The sequence below is a fragment of the Mobula birostris genome, chromosome 3 (assembly GCF_030028105.1).
Source record: "Mobula birostris isolate sMobBir1 chromosome 3, sMobBir1.hap1, whole genome shotgun sequence".
In the NCBI taxonomy this organism is placed as follows: Eukaryota; Metazoa; Chordata; class Chondrichthyes; order Myliobatiformes; family Myliobatidae; genus Mobula; species Mobula birostris.
In genome coordinates this window covers 121,397,208-121,412,067 of record NC_092372.1, presented here as the reverse complement: position 1 = coordinate 121,412,067, position 14,860 = coordinate 121,397,208, and the positions used below count along the sequence as shown (strand labels likewise).

Sequence of the window (14,860 nt, the reverse complement as noted above, 5' to 3'; positions counted from 1 at the left end):
ATCTGCTCAATCATCTTGTTTCAACATAATACATTTTATTTGAGGAATCAGGTCACTGATGTATTTTCCTGAAAGTAAGGCTCATTTTTAATCAATTATTGGGATATCACAATGAGCAAAGACCTAGAATGTTGCCACACAGTCAAGTCAGGGGACAGATCCACATTGTGGAGTAACGGGTACAGGGAAATCATTTCTCTGGAACCATCCAACATTTTCTCAGAACTGGTCAAAACCGCCAGGGCACTGGCAGGGCTTGTGTTCATGTTTTCCAGGAATAATGGTAGGTGAAGAAAGGTATTGCCAGAATGCAATAGAAAATGGTCAAGCTTTGAGATTTGTTAATGGTGTGATTGAAACTCCCTGAAAACTAATTACTGTCTAAATGGGAAGGACAAGTTTATTCTTCTCATGTGATTTGAGGTCAGTTCCTTGTACTGCAAAGACAGGGCAAACCTTTAATGGCTTTTTCACAGCTACTAAAAGCAGTGGTCACTTGTGGCCACTCAGTTCTGCATTTCAGCCTTCTAAACTGAATGCTACAGCCAGCAGGATCAACGGTGAATGGGTGGGATGGGTTTCCTCCCACCCATCTCATCACTACAGAATTCCACCACTAGGAGGGGCTAACCTGCTTTACCTATGAGCACAAGCCCTCAATCCCACGTTAAGCCCAGCAGCAATGAGGCACATGTTAGTGACACCCTTTTGGGTTGTCTTCAATTTTATGGGACTGACAGAACCGTCTTCTAATGGGACACGACATGGATACTGTTGTCTATTGAAAAATAAATAATTCATCCAGATGACGCAACCGAGCTCCAATACCACTGTAGGATGGCATCACACGTGATAATTTACCATAGATTTTTTTGGTCTGCATTTAAAATAAGAACCGGTTCAATTATAGCTTGCAGGATGGAATGGTAAAATTAATTGTTACAGACACGTTGGAACGAGGCGTTTCAGTAAATTTAGTCAGCTCTCTTGTGATAAAGAGACCTTGGCCAATGATTAAACCTTGTACCCTTTAGTCTCACAGACCCAGTGGCCTTCACTGCATGGCAGAAGGTTGCCGGGAGGGGGCAGGGGTAAAAAAGAACAAGTACAGCTAGGAGTGTAGCCCGTGCTTCGAAGCCCCTTGAAGGAGCATCACTGGGATGAATTTGAGGATCCCAAGTTCCAGCCTGGTTTCACTGAGAGACAACTCTTCCACACCCTGATCCATCAGTCATAACTGTCTTCTATGAAATTAATATGAAGGATGCTAATCCCAGTTCCTAACAGCCCCAAGTGCACACTGCTGCCCATCGTCTCATCCCACTCAGAGTTGTTATAGTTTAGAAGATGTGTGTTCACTGGCACATTGACCTCTCTAGGATGGAGGGAAATGTGTATAATTCAATTGTCTGGGGGGGCAATTTCCCTCAGTGTTGACAAATATGGACTGGGAGTGCTGATTTCTGAGCTCATTTGAAAATCAATGTGAAAAGGGGAGTGAGGTGACTTCGCCAACAGAGTCATAAACTATCAGAGTGAAGGAATTCAACAAAGCCAGGAAGGAAATGTGCAAGAATACTTATAAATACCAGCTTCTAAAGGAGCTCTGCTGAAGAACAAGTCTAAATAACCAGTAATTTTATACAGATTTTCTCTCCAGTTGACATGGTTATGTTCAACAATTCCTCTTTTCACCCTATCAGAGAGACTTCATCCTGTAGTAAACATGCAAATTTGGTTGCACAGGCAGTGACTCTCCAGTGCCATGCAGGTGATGGCTCTTTCCGTGCTCATTCAAGTACCTCTACCTCCAGCACCCCTCGGGCAGCAGCTTTTAACCCCTTATTACTCCCCCGCTCAAGGAAAATAAACCTAACCTTGTCAATCTCTCCTCCAAATGATAAATTTTCTGCCCAGGTAACATCTTCATAAACCTATGTATTCTAAAGTGTTTCCTCCTTCTGGTGACTGTGGGCTAGCCATTGTTTCCCCACTCTCACATTCAATGTTTTGGCAAGTAGTCCAATAGCTTCTTAACCACTTCACATACCGATCGACAACCTACAGTTGGAGATTCCAATGCCCCTCCAGTTCTCTACACTTCTGAGTATCCTAACCTTTGCTGTGCGCTCCCTTGGTTTGGTTGCCCTCTCCAAACGAATTACCACACACATCTCAAGACTGCTTCTTTGGTGGCATCCAAGTGCATTGTCACCATCACCTACTCTAACAATTTGAGTACCCTCAACATGTCTCTTCATTGTGGTCCTTACAGTTAACATGTAAGATATACCAACTATTAAGTCCTGCACAATACCACAGCCGCTAGCCCTCCAGTTATTTGAACTGCCATCAACTATTATTATTTGCTTTTTCTCACTGAGCCAATTTTGAATACAACACATCATTTTCCATTGGATTCTGTAAGCTTTGACTTTCTTAATCGATCTGCCAGGTAGGACTTTGTCAAATGCCTTGCCAGTACCAAGCTAGAACAGAGGCCTGTCCCCATGTAAAATTAAAATCCAATCCAAAAGACTTGCAATTTATTTTGATATGTGACCAGATCTGAACTGCAGAACTGGGTCCTGTTGGTCTGGATTTAGAATGAAGCCACACACTGACAAAGCGCCCACTGCACTATCACAGCCCCATCACATCCCATAGTACTGAGCCACAACTTTTAAAGAGTTGACCTGCCACAAATTGACCCAAACCAGAAGGCTTATATTTGTTGTGATACACCAAGTCTGACCTCAACCAACACACATCATTGGGATCTTGAGGCTTGCGCAGACTGCACACACTTCAATAACCTCATCAATCCTCCTTATTACTTCCCCAAAAAATTCAGTCAAGTTAATGGCACACAATTTTGCCTTGACAGATCCCTGCTGATTGCTCTGATAGATCAGTGTGTCTCTTAATGCTTCAGAGATTTTCTCCACCATGTGAGAGGTTGACTGACCTGTAGCTACTTGCTCCACCACTTATCTCCATCACACCAACAACCTTCTAAGTCCTCTAGCATCATGCCTGTTGCTAAGGAGGATTGGAAACTTATGGTTTGGCAATGTACTGTTCCTATCCCTGTGGCTTTTAAAGCCTTTGATACAGTTAATCTGGCCTGGTTAATGATGCTAAGACCCCTTACATGTCATTGCTCTCCCTCCCTCACACACAGGTAGACCAATGGCACGCAAGCCTACTCTGTTGATCCGTTTGTGGTATTGACTCTACATAGCTGACCGAAAATCTTTGTTTATCAAGGAACTTTCAGGTTCTGCCTTAAAAAATATTTAAAATCTCTGCTTCAACCTCACAACAAGGCAGAGTTGCAAAGAATCATGATGCCTGAGCCAAAAAGAATTGCACCAACGGTGCCTTGTTGATAAAACCCTCATCCGTTGAAGAGTGATCTTTGGATGTAGGTTCTCACACACGAGGATGCACCCTCTCCACATTCACATTGTTGAGAAGCCTCAGTCCAACCCTAGACTCCAGGGCACGTAAAGACCAACCCGCCCATCCCTTTCCCGTATGGTAATGGAGTCTGCAAAACCTTGTCCAAACTACCTCCAGTGCATTACTAAAAGAGATACACACTACTCCATCAATGTCCTATAAAACTGAAGCATTTATTTTCCATTTTGTATTCAATTCCCAAACAGTAAAATTCTGCTACCTTTTGTAATTGCTTGCTGTACAGGCCGACTAACCTTTCATGTGTCATGCACAATAATAACCAAGTCCTTCTGCATCTAAGAGCTTTGATATTTTTGTATTTTTCCCAGAAAAAGGCAACTTTGCTTTTTCTTTCACTATAGTCTATTTATCAGACCCTTCCCTACTCCCCCTCAACCATTTCAGTATCCTTTTCTAGACTCTATGTTATCCTCACAACTTACTTCCATTCCTGACCTCGTGTCTTCAACACATTTAGCAGTCATACCTTCAGACCTTTCATTTAATAAATTGTAGAAAGTTGAAACCCCAGCACCAAACCCTTTGACAATCCCCTTGTTACACTACCAAGCAGAAAGACCCATTTACACCTACATGTTGACAACTAATCTTCCATACACACCAGTATGTTGCCTCCTACACCATGAGCTTTCACTTACACAATGATCTCCCTCCCTAATTCCATTTTACTTTTTCTAATCTTTCAGTCCTTCACATTCTTCCTGCTTCTAGCCTTCACCACTTTGGAAAAGAATGATGCAAAGTATTGCCTACTTTGTCTCCCATCCAGTCTGCCTTAGCACATGACCATTCCTTTGCTCATCTTTTACCTTCCATCTATTTATTAATAGTCTGGGGGCACTCATTTCAATTTATCTCCTATTGCTTTGTTATAATCCCTCTCTGCCTTCTTAATCCTTTTTTTAAAATTTCACTTTGCATTACTAGGTTTCAGTCATGTTGAGTCCTCAGTGCCTGTCAAAAGCTCACCTCTCTTGACTTATCGACCTTGATATGTTCCATGGTGGTCCTGGAGATTGAGATTTAGAAGCTTCTCTTTTTCCTTCCTTTGGACTGCACACCTGTTAACTCTTCCCAACATCTCTCCTGCTCCTCCTACACTGACTATTGACACAGTTTGTGGATTGGACTCTGCGTACCACATTACATGTGTTTCTGGTTACTCTTTTTTTATTGCTATTTTGTGCATTTTTGAGCAGGGCAGACTGGCTCTACAGCCTAAAGTCAATGAAAAATTGAACCTAACTGAACTGAACAGTCCTAGACTTTTTCAAGGACTCTGTGGTTTGGTGTTTTACATTCTGCATGTTTTTCACTCATTTTTTGCTGTTTGCCCAATTTGTTCTTTTTTTTTGCGAGTTGGATGCTCAGCGTTTTATTTGAGCGGGTTTCATGGTGTTTCTTTGTTTCTGTGGGAAGAAGAATCTCAGGCTTGTATGCTGCATACAAACTTTGAGGATGATGTACTTTGACTTGCTAAAAATATCCTCAAGCAGGGGAATAGAAGCTTCTCGGGCTTCCAGCTGGGTAAAGCTATCAGTTTTAACCGACGTCTTGAAGACAAACTCTGCCATCTTCATCAGGGATGAAGTTTCTACCTCACTTCGGCCAAATTTTATATCCCACTTAGGGAAACAGTCTTTACTCCAGTTACACTTAGCTCTGAGTCTTTGTCCTTCCTCATTCCCATACTAAAGCTCGCTGCTTCCAAAATAATCTCGCACATCCGCTCCTAAATACGCAGTTCTATTCCTGCTCCTTCTTTTGTAGGCTTACTGCATTCTAATTAAAGTAGATCACTTGAATGTACTTAAGCATGTTGTGCTTTCTATACCCTTAATAACATTACTGTTCCAGTTATCGTTAGGATAACAAATTACCTACAGTCGCGTGCAAAAGTCTTAGGCACATATAAAAAAAAATCTGTAAAGTGAAGATATTTTCAAAAATAATGAAAAGTTTCTAAATATCAAAAAAGTTACTATAAAGAGCAGTAAAGAGCAAAAAACTAAATCAATCTGACCACCCTTTTGCCTTTAAAACTTCATCAATTCTCTTAGACACGCTGTCGTACAGTTTTATAAGGAAATCGGCTGGTAGGTTGCTCAAAGCATCTTGGAGAACTTGACACCGTTCTGCAGATATTGACAGTCTCACTTGCTTCTGTCTCTCCAGGTAATTCCAGACAGCCTTGATGATGTTGAGATCAGGATCTGTGGAGGCCATACCATCTGTTGCCGAACTCCTTGTTCTTCTTTTCGCTGCAGGTAGTTCTTTATGACCTTGGCCTTGTGTTTGGGGTCACTGTCCTTCTGCAGAATGAAGATTAGACACCTCAGTGATGGTATTGTGTAATGAATGAGAATCTGCTTGTACTTGTCAGCATTGAGAATTCCATTAATTCTGACCAGATCACCAATTCTCTTTTGTAGAAATGCAGCCACAAACCTATAGGGAACCTCTGCCGAGCTTCATTGTTGGTTGCAGACACTTTTCCATGTAGTGCTCTCCAGCTCTTCTATAGACAAACTGCTTCCTGTTTGAGCCAAAAATTTCAAATTTTGACTTGTCAGTCCAGAGGACCTGCTGCCAATGTTCAGCACCCTAGTCCTTGTGTTTTTGTGTGTAGATGAGTCCCTTGGCTTTGTCTCCACTTTGGAGGAATGGCTTTTTAGCAGCATCGCTTCTATGAAGACCATTTCTGACAAGACTTCTCCGAACCGTAGAGGGGTATACTTGAGTTCCAGTGGTTCTTGTGAGTTCAGAGCTGATAGAAGTGCTGGACTTCCGATTTTGAAGAGACATCAGTTTAATGTATCGCTCATCTGCTGCACTCAGTTTCCATGGTTACTACTACATTTCTGGTCCTCAACCTTGCCCATTTCTTCAAGCTTCAGAAAGCCTGCATAGCACATCTTGAAACTCCTGTCCGCCACAAAATTCATGCTTGGGAGTGACATTGCTGAGCAGGATGACCACCTTGTGTCTTGTGGCTGTGCTCACTTTTGCTGTGGTGTAAGAACTGATGATTTGAAGATTAAACTGTCACACCCGGTACACCCTCACCTTTTAGTTTGGTTGTCCTTCGCCCAATTTGATTCCTTCTACACCCATTTCTATTTCAATTAGTTTGGTTAATTCAACTCGATATGCCATTGATCATTAGCACCTGGTTGTTATCTTTGTTTAATCATGAATGGGCTATATACCTATAGAGTAATCATGTTTTTATTTGTGAAGTGGTCTATTACTTAATATTACCTAATAACTATTACTTAATATGTTACTTTCTTTAACAAAGTACAAACGTTTTTCTGTAACATTTAATTTTTTGGAAAATGAATGTTTGGCAATCTAAAATTTGCTCTTTTCTACTGACATGGTAATGCAGAAGATAAAGAATAAACATTTAAAACAGAGTTTATATAAATACATCCAGGGTGCCTAAGAGTTTTGCACAGTACTGTACCTTTTGCCTATCTGATTATTCGTCAGTCTGCTGCTGTTGAGGGCTGACAAAATCAATGTGATGCTCCTTTACAGTGCAACTCACATTCCTCGATCGTTCTTGTATGACATCACATACAGGGACGATAGTGTTTTATTTTATTAATCAAAGTTGCTACATCTTGACTTTTTCTTTTAAAAGTCTCCTCTGAAAACCTATTTTTAATGAGCTGCCATTTCGGCCCATCTTTTACCTGTGGTCCATTAATGACCAGCAAACACTGTATTTCATACTCACCCTTATCTATCCTTGACAACATTCATCACCTCTATGTTCCATATGCTCCACATAATACTGTCACACCTCTGCCTTCTAAACCTACTGCTCCGTCTCTCAGGCTTCTTTTCTAATTCCGTCCTCAGTGCATCCAGTTTTGCTCCTCACCCTTCCAAAGCTGCTTTGCTGAGGTTCCCATCTCCCTGTCAAGCTCATCTAAGCCCTGTCAGTGGAACAAGGAAGGGTACTGGTCACAGCCAGCGAGATGAAGTAAAGGAACTGACAACAGAACATAGAATAGGACAGCGCTTGTGCAGGTCTTTCAGCCTCTAGTGTTCAGGAGAACCAATTAAATGAGGAATCAAATGCCCAACTAAACTAATCACCTCTGCCAACGGTAGCGTAGCTTAGCGTTGACGCTATTACAGCTCGGGGTGCCAGGGTTCAGAGTTCAATTCCGACATCATCTCTAAGGAGTCTGAACGTCCTCCCCAAGGAATGTGTGTATTTCCTCCGGGTGCTCTGGTTTCCTTCCACAGTCCAGAGATGCACTGGTTAGCAGGTTAACTGGTCATTGTAAATTGTCTCATGATTAATTTAGGGTTGAATCAGAGGTTGTTGGCGGTTGTGGGACGGCACGGCTTGAAGGACTGGAAGGGCCTATTCTGCACTGTATCTCTAAATAAAATATCCTATCCTTCCATTGCTTGCACATTCATGTGTCTGTCTGAGAACCTCTTGTGGACCTCTGTAATATTTGTCTCCGCCACCACCACTGGCAGTGTATTCCAGACATCCACCTCCTTCTGTGTAAAACATCTTGCCCCTTGCATCTCCTTTGAACTTACCCCGCCTCATCTTAAATGCATGCCCTGTAGTATTAGGCACTTCATCCCTGGGAAAAAAGATACTAGCTGCTTACTCGATGTGAGCCTCTCATAACCTTATAAATTTCTATCAGATCTCCCCGCAGCTCCCGCCACCCCAGAGAAAACGACCCAGGCTTGTCTAACCTCTCATTATAGCACATGCCCTCCAATCTAGGCAGCACCCTGGAAAACCTCTTCTGCACCCTCCCCAAAGCCTCAACGTCCTTCCTATAGTGGAGCCACCAGAATTGAATACAATACTCCAGATGTGACCTAACTGGAGTTTTATAAAGCTGCAACGTAACTTGATGCTTCAACTCAGTTCCTCAACTAAAAGGCAAGAATGCCATATGCCTTCTTTATCATCTTACCAATATGTGTAGCCACATTTAGGGAGGTGTAGCAACTTTTAAGGGGGATCCCAATGCCTCTGGAATTTAAAGCTCTCGCTTCTGCACTAGTTCCTCAACCATCCTGCCCTTTCTGTACTTAAGCAGGGTGAAAGGATGCTTCAGAGGATAACCTACTTGCTGATGATATGGTGCTCTTGGTGCCAATTCGGAGTTAGCAGTTTCTTTTCAGTACTTCCTGCATCTATGTTGTAAACTTAACAGAAGCAAAATGTTGATTATGAAAAATCAGAATGAAGGGAAAATCTGAAAATAGTTCACCTCAAACATCAACACAGTTTGACACTTTTAAACTTCATAAATAAAGTGTCAACATAACCCCAAAATTGTTCTTTCAGTCCTGAGATTTAATAATCACATGAGGTCGGAGCTTCGACATAACTATCTTTTGGGGGAGATCTGGTTGTCACAGTCTAGGAAGGATGTGAGGGTCTGGGGGTGTATACAGAGAGACCTCCTGACTTCAGCTCTCTAAGGTTCAGTTGCAGCAATTGGGGTTGTTGCTCTTGGAGCAGTGAAGATTAAGAGAAGGTCAGTTCTGAGGAGTGCAAAATTCTGGTTGGCTGAGCTTGGGTTAACAGAGAGGAGCACTCAATCCAAATAACCAAGAGGCAGAGATTTAATATTTTGCGTAAAAGATGCAAGTAAAAGTAATCTGGAATTATGTTGATGCAGAATTCATGGACAGAATCAATCAGTGCCTTCAGATGGGAACTGGATTAGTGTTTGCTAATGGTAATATAGTAAAAAAAAATGGGAACAATGGGATTGCTCCACCAGGGGACAGCACAGATTTGATGGACAAAAAATTATTTGCACACAGAAGGAGATCCTGTGGTTCTACTTTTCCCTCTAGGTTGAGGCACAGCACCTCCCCCCCGCCCCCCCCCCCTTACCTCTTGAAGCTTGGTTTCGGTTGGCAATTGATCCTTTTAACCCTATGAAAGTAGCATAGGACTCCACCACACTGATGGAGACTTACCAGCCCCAGATGAAGTGAAAGTTCCCAGCAAGGAACAATTGAACCTTAGATTTGCAACAACCTCAAATATTTAATGAGACTAAAAAAAAAAGCTTGTTTGGTAATTTATTCCCAAATAAGAAAGCAAATCATAGCAACGCAGACCATCCTATTAAGTATGAGATGAATTAATTTATTTGGGTGAGCATCATAAGGGAAATTAAACTCCTGGGCACAAAATGTACCAATGGACCTTAACAGAATACAGTAATATGGTAGGACTAATCAAAATAGGACATACATGGTAAATGGTAGGGCATTGAAGAATGCAGTAGAACAGAGGGATCTAGGAATAATGGTGCATAGTTCCCTGAAGGTGGAATCTCATGTGGATAGAGTGGTGAAAAAAACTTTTGGTATGCTGGCCTTTATAAATCAGAGCATTAAGTGTAGTAGTTGGGATGTAATGTTGAAATTGTATAAGGTTGGTGAGGCCAAATTTGGAGTATTGTGTACAGTTCTGGTCACCGAATTATAGGAAAGATGCCAATAAAATTGAGAGAGTACCGAGGAGATTTACTGAAATGTTGCCTGGGTTTCATCTCCTAAGTTACAGAGAAAGGTTGAACAAGTTAGGTCTTTATTCTTTGGAGCGTAGAAGGTTGAGGGGGGGACTTGATAGAGGTATTTAAAATTATGAGGGGGATAGATAGAGTTGACATGGATAGGCTTTTTCCATTGAGAGTGGGGGAGATTCAAACAAGAGGACATGAGTTGAGAGTTAAAGGGCAAAAGTTTAGGGGTAACATGAGAGGGAACTTCTTTACTCAGAGAGTGGTAGCTGTGTGGAACGAGCTTCCAGCAGAAGTGGTGGAGGCAGGTTCGATGTTGTCATTTAAAGTTAAATTGGATAGATATATGGACAGGAAAGGAATGGAGGGTTATGGGCTGAGTGCAGGTCATTGGGACTAGGTGAGAGTAAGAGTTCGGCACGGACTAGAAGGGCTGAGATGGCCTGTTTCCGTGCTGTAATTGTTATATGGTTATATGGAATACTTTCCATACTACCAACATGACTTTTCTCAATCTAAACACCCTAATGATTTTTCTTTACATAATCTCTGGATAAAAGTCCATTTAGGAGCAGTTTCACACTCATTAATCATATGGTATGAAAAGAAAAGCTGTTCAGAGCGCCATGGAGAGACAGTGCAGAATTGTCAGTCTTGATTTGGATTTAAATAAACGGAACACATGAGAGCCTCTCTCATCTTCAACTGGTTATCATCAGCTGGGTAGGAATTCCTATTAATCAAAGTGAAAACGATTCCTCAGTGGAAAAATATATAATTAACTCTATTAACTAGCGAAAGTTTCAGGGTGGATGCAAGGGCCAAGAAGAAAGTGAATAGTTGTACATGCCAGCATTTACTGGCGGTGGTGAGTCACAGCGGGAGGAAAAGCTGCACTCCACTGAAGATCAATAGAACGGATGACAGGGTGACCTGGACTGTCACCTTAACGTTAAAAAAAAGGGGCCAAGCAAGGAAGGGCATGAGATAACGAACTGTGGCAGATTAGCAGAGGTGTTACACACAATTTTTCAATGTCCTTTCAAAGCATTTGCATATTTCCAGGGGCGATAGTCAAGAGTTAAACACAGCAAGGAAACCAGCAATTTGTCCATCTATGCCCATGCTGATCCGTGGGCACCCATCTGTATTGTCCCCATCTCCCAGCATTAGGTCCACAGCCCTCTATGCCTCGGTGACTTGTCACTTACTAAATGCTGTCATTGACTCTTCTTCCACTGCTCGCTCCAGCAGTATAATCCATGCACTTGCCACTCCGTGTGGAGAGGATTCCCTGAAGATCCCCACTAAATCTCTTACCCCTTATCCTCAGCCTAATCCTCTTTTATTTACCCCTGATAAGGGTCAACATAGCCCACAGTTTATCCTACCTATATACCCCTCATGATTTTATATACCTCAGTCATGTTTCCTCTTGACTTCCTCTGCTCCAGAGAAAACAGACCAAGACACCCCTCTCCAGTGTCTCCTTATAATTGAATTGTTACATCCTGGTGAGGATTCTCTGCACCTTGTCCTGTTCCATCACATCTTTCCTGTAGTGTGGTGACCAGAACTTTCCATAGTAATCCAACCGGCATCTGACCAATGTGCTCTAAAGTTAGAGATGGCCTCCCTGCTCTTGTATTCAATACCCCAGCTCGGGAAAGCCAACATTCCATATGCTTCGTCAATCATCCTAACTACCTGTAACACCACCTTCAAAGGACCTTTGGACCTGCAAGCAAGATCCCTCCGTTTCTCAATACTCTCATGACTTCATCGTTCATGATGTCCTAGCCTCAGTAGTGCTCCTAAATGGATTTTTCTGGATTCAACTCCATCTGCAGTCTATTTCACTGACACAGAATGATCACCCTGTGGCCCTGGCCTGCACTCCACACTATCAACAACTCTGCCAATCTTAGGGTCACCTGTGAACTTGATAACACTTCCCTATAGCTACATCCACATCATTCATGTGTATTACAAACATCAACAGTGCCAGCACCAATCCCTGTGGAACACCACTGATCACAGGCATCCAATCTATCAACACCCCCCGTCTCCTGTTGCCGAGCTAATTTTCGATCTAATTTGCCTACTTGCCCTGGACCCCATGGACCCCTACCTTTTTGACCAGACTTCCACATGGGGCCTTGTTAAGGGCCTTACTGTAAACCGTATCTACAGCATGACCCCCAATAATACAATCTAACCTTAATCTATTCAAAAATTTTAATCAGACTATATTGGCCTTTAACCGGCCATACTGTGGCTTGCTGGATCTAAGCTATGAACTTGTTTGTTATTCAGGAACTATCTGATGCAAGTTTTATACCTGAAATTCCTCAACATCCTCCTTCAACTTCCCTCAAAATTTCCATTTTTGTTCCAACATACATAATCCTTCTGTACAATACTTAAGCTACCCTGAGGTTTCTGATTAGAGGCATGTGTTGTACTATCCTGCTTTAAAATCATCTTCCTTCAACTTTTCTACATCCTATCATTACTGTTTACCTCATCTCTTCCTTGTGAAATAGCAAACACATTATATTAGGTTTCACAAGCAGAAGACACCATAAATGGAGCAGAAATTGAGAGGATTTCACAGTTTCAAAGGAATTTAGGTCAAAGTACTGAAAGAGCTAAGAGACCAAAACACAAGTCTCCTAGATCCTATATTCCAGAGTTGTAAAGTTCACAACTGCAGAGATAGCAGAGGCACTAATGATGACCTTTCAGAATTCCCTAAATTCTGGAGTAGTACTGGACGAGACTGGACGGTAGCACGTGTCGTGCCACTATTTAAGAAATAAAGGAGAGACAAAATTAGGAATAATAGATCAGATCACCTGCCATCTGTTCCCAGCACAGGGCTAGAATACATTACTAAGAGGGCTGGAACTCTACACACTGAAAGTCGTAAAATTAATCGTGGTGGAACAACCAAATTTAGTAAATCTAAGCATTTTGACAATGTAACTAATAGTGTAGATAAGAAAACCAGTGGACTTCCAAATGTCAGTGCTGTGTAGATTGACTAGACTGATTCCAGGAGTGAGTGATATTCCCTTTAAGAAAATCTCACATGTTATAACTTACAGTAAAGGCTCCTATGGTTAGGGGCGAACTAACACGGACTGATAATTGATCAAATATAGAAAACTATGGAAATAAAGGGGTAGTTTTCAGGTTGGAGGATCTTAACTATGGGGATATAGCAGGGAGCACTCGTGGGAACTCAGTTGTCTGCAATTTGTATTCGTGACCTACATGAAAAGACAGAATGTACCATGTCCAAGCCTGTCGTAGGCAGGTGGGCACTCAAGCTGATGAGGGAATCTAATGCATTTCTAAAGGCATAAACAGTTAAATCAATAGGCAAGAGCGTGGGGAATGTGTGCATTTATGCAACTCTGTTGGAGGAACAGACAGGAGATTTAGAAAAACAGTGAGAAGTCAGTTAAAATTTTGGTGTTCAGATGAATCTTGGTGAGCTGGTTCAGAAAACAAACATCAAACTGTTAGGGAGGCAGACAGTACTTTGGCCCTGGCCAAACGGTGCTTAGAGTACCAGATTGAGGAAATCCTGCTGAGATTGTACCAGGTTTAATCAGACCTCCTTCAGTGTTTCTCCCTGCACTTACTGGCCATAGATCCACAGTGTGGACTCACTTGATTGATTCCTGGGATGAGTGGGACGTGACACTGTGACACTGCTGAACCTCTCATCACAGCGCTAAGCAGTGTTGCATCCGTATTGTACTGTCTCAGTACTTTCATATTTGTGTGCTGTAGCACTTTTTTTATTCACAGTTATTTTGTAAATAACACTATTCTTTGCATTTTTGGTCAGATGCTAAATGCATTTTCGGTCAGATGCTAAATCCATTTTCATTGGCTTTGTATCTGTGCTTGGCACAATGACAATAAGGTTTGATCTAATCTAATCTAATCTAATCTAATGTTTTATAAGGAAAGATTGATTGATACAAGCTAGACATTGGAAGAACAAGAGGCAATCCCCACTGAGACATAGAACAGTACAGCACAGGAACAGGCCCCTCAGCTCACAATGTTGAGCTGAACTAATTAAACCAGTAATTAAATGCCTAGTTAAACCAAACCCTTCTGCTGACACAATGTCTTTATTCCTCCAATCTCTGCAAAATCCATGTGCGTATCTGAGAACTTCTTAAACATCTCTATCATATTTGCCTCCACGACCACCCCAGGGAGTGCACTCCAGACACCCACCATTCACTGCTTAAAAAAACAATACCTGCCTCACTCACCTCCTTTGAATGCACCCCCTCTCACTTTAAAAGCGAGCTCTTTAGTTTTAAACTTTTCAACCCAGGGGGAAAAGATACCGGCTGTCTAATCTTATCTGTAACCTCTCATAAACTTACAAACCTAGAGGGGCTGACAGGAGGAGACGATTCTTTTAACTGGAGAGTTCACAACCAGGTGCATGGTTTCAATGTAAGGAATCTATAGAGGAGACTATTGATAAAGAGGAGAAATTTCTTTATGCAAATATTTGCATGTCTTCATAACTGTTCGCTTTGAGGTGGCTCTAGATGTTTAGTCATTGAATATATTCAAGGCTGAGGAGTGTAGATTTCCTTTTGGGGACCAGCGGAATCGGAGACTGAGTGGGAAGGTGAATGTGAGGCACACGTGCAGCTATGTTCTTATTGAATAGTGGAGCAGGTTCAAAAGGCTGTGCTCTGGTTCCATTTCTGGATGTTGAGTTCCCCAGAATCCCCAAATATCAAGGGACCTTTCAAAAGAAATGACTAAGCTTCTCTCTGAATGCCAGAGAGTAG

The 14,860-nt window shown here is 42.0% G+C and overlaps 1 protein-coding gene across 1 annotated transcript in view; it reads right to left on the bottom strand.

Annotated features, from left to right (window-relative positions):
- The window catches only part of LOC140195694 (transcriptional enhancer factor TEF-5-like), a 210,672-nt gene that overhangs the window by 59,042 nt on the left and 136,770 nt on the right, over positions 1 to 14,860 (bottom strand). The window lies entirely within an intron of this gene.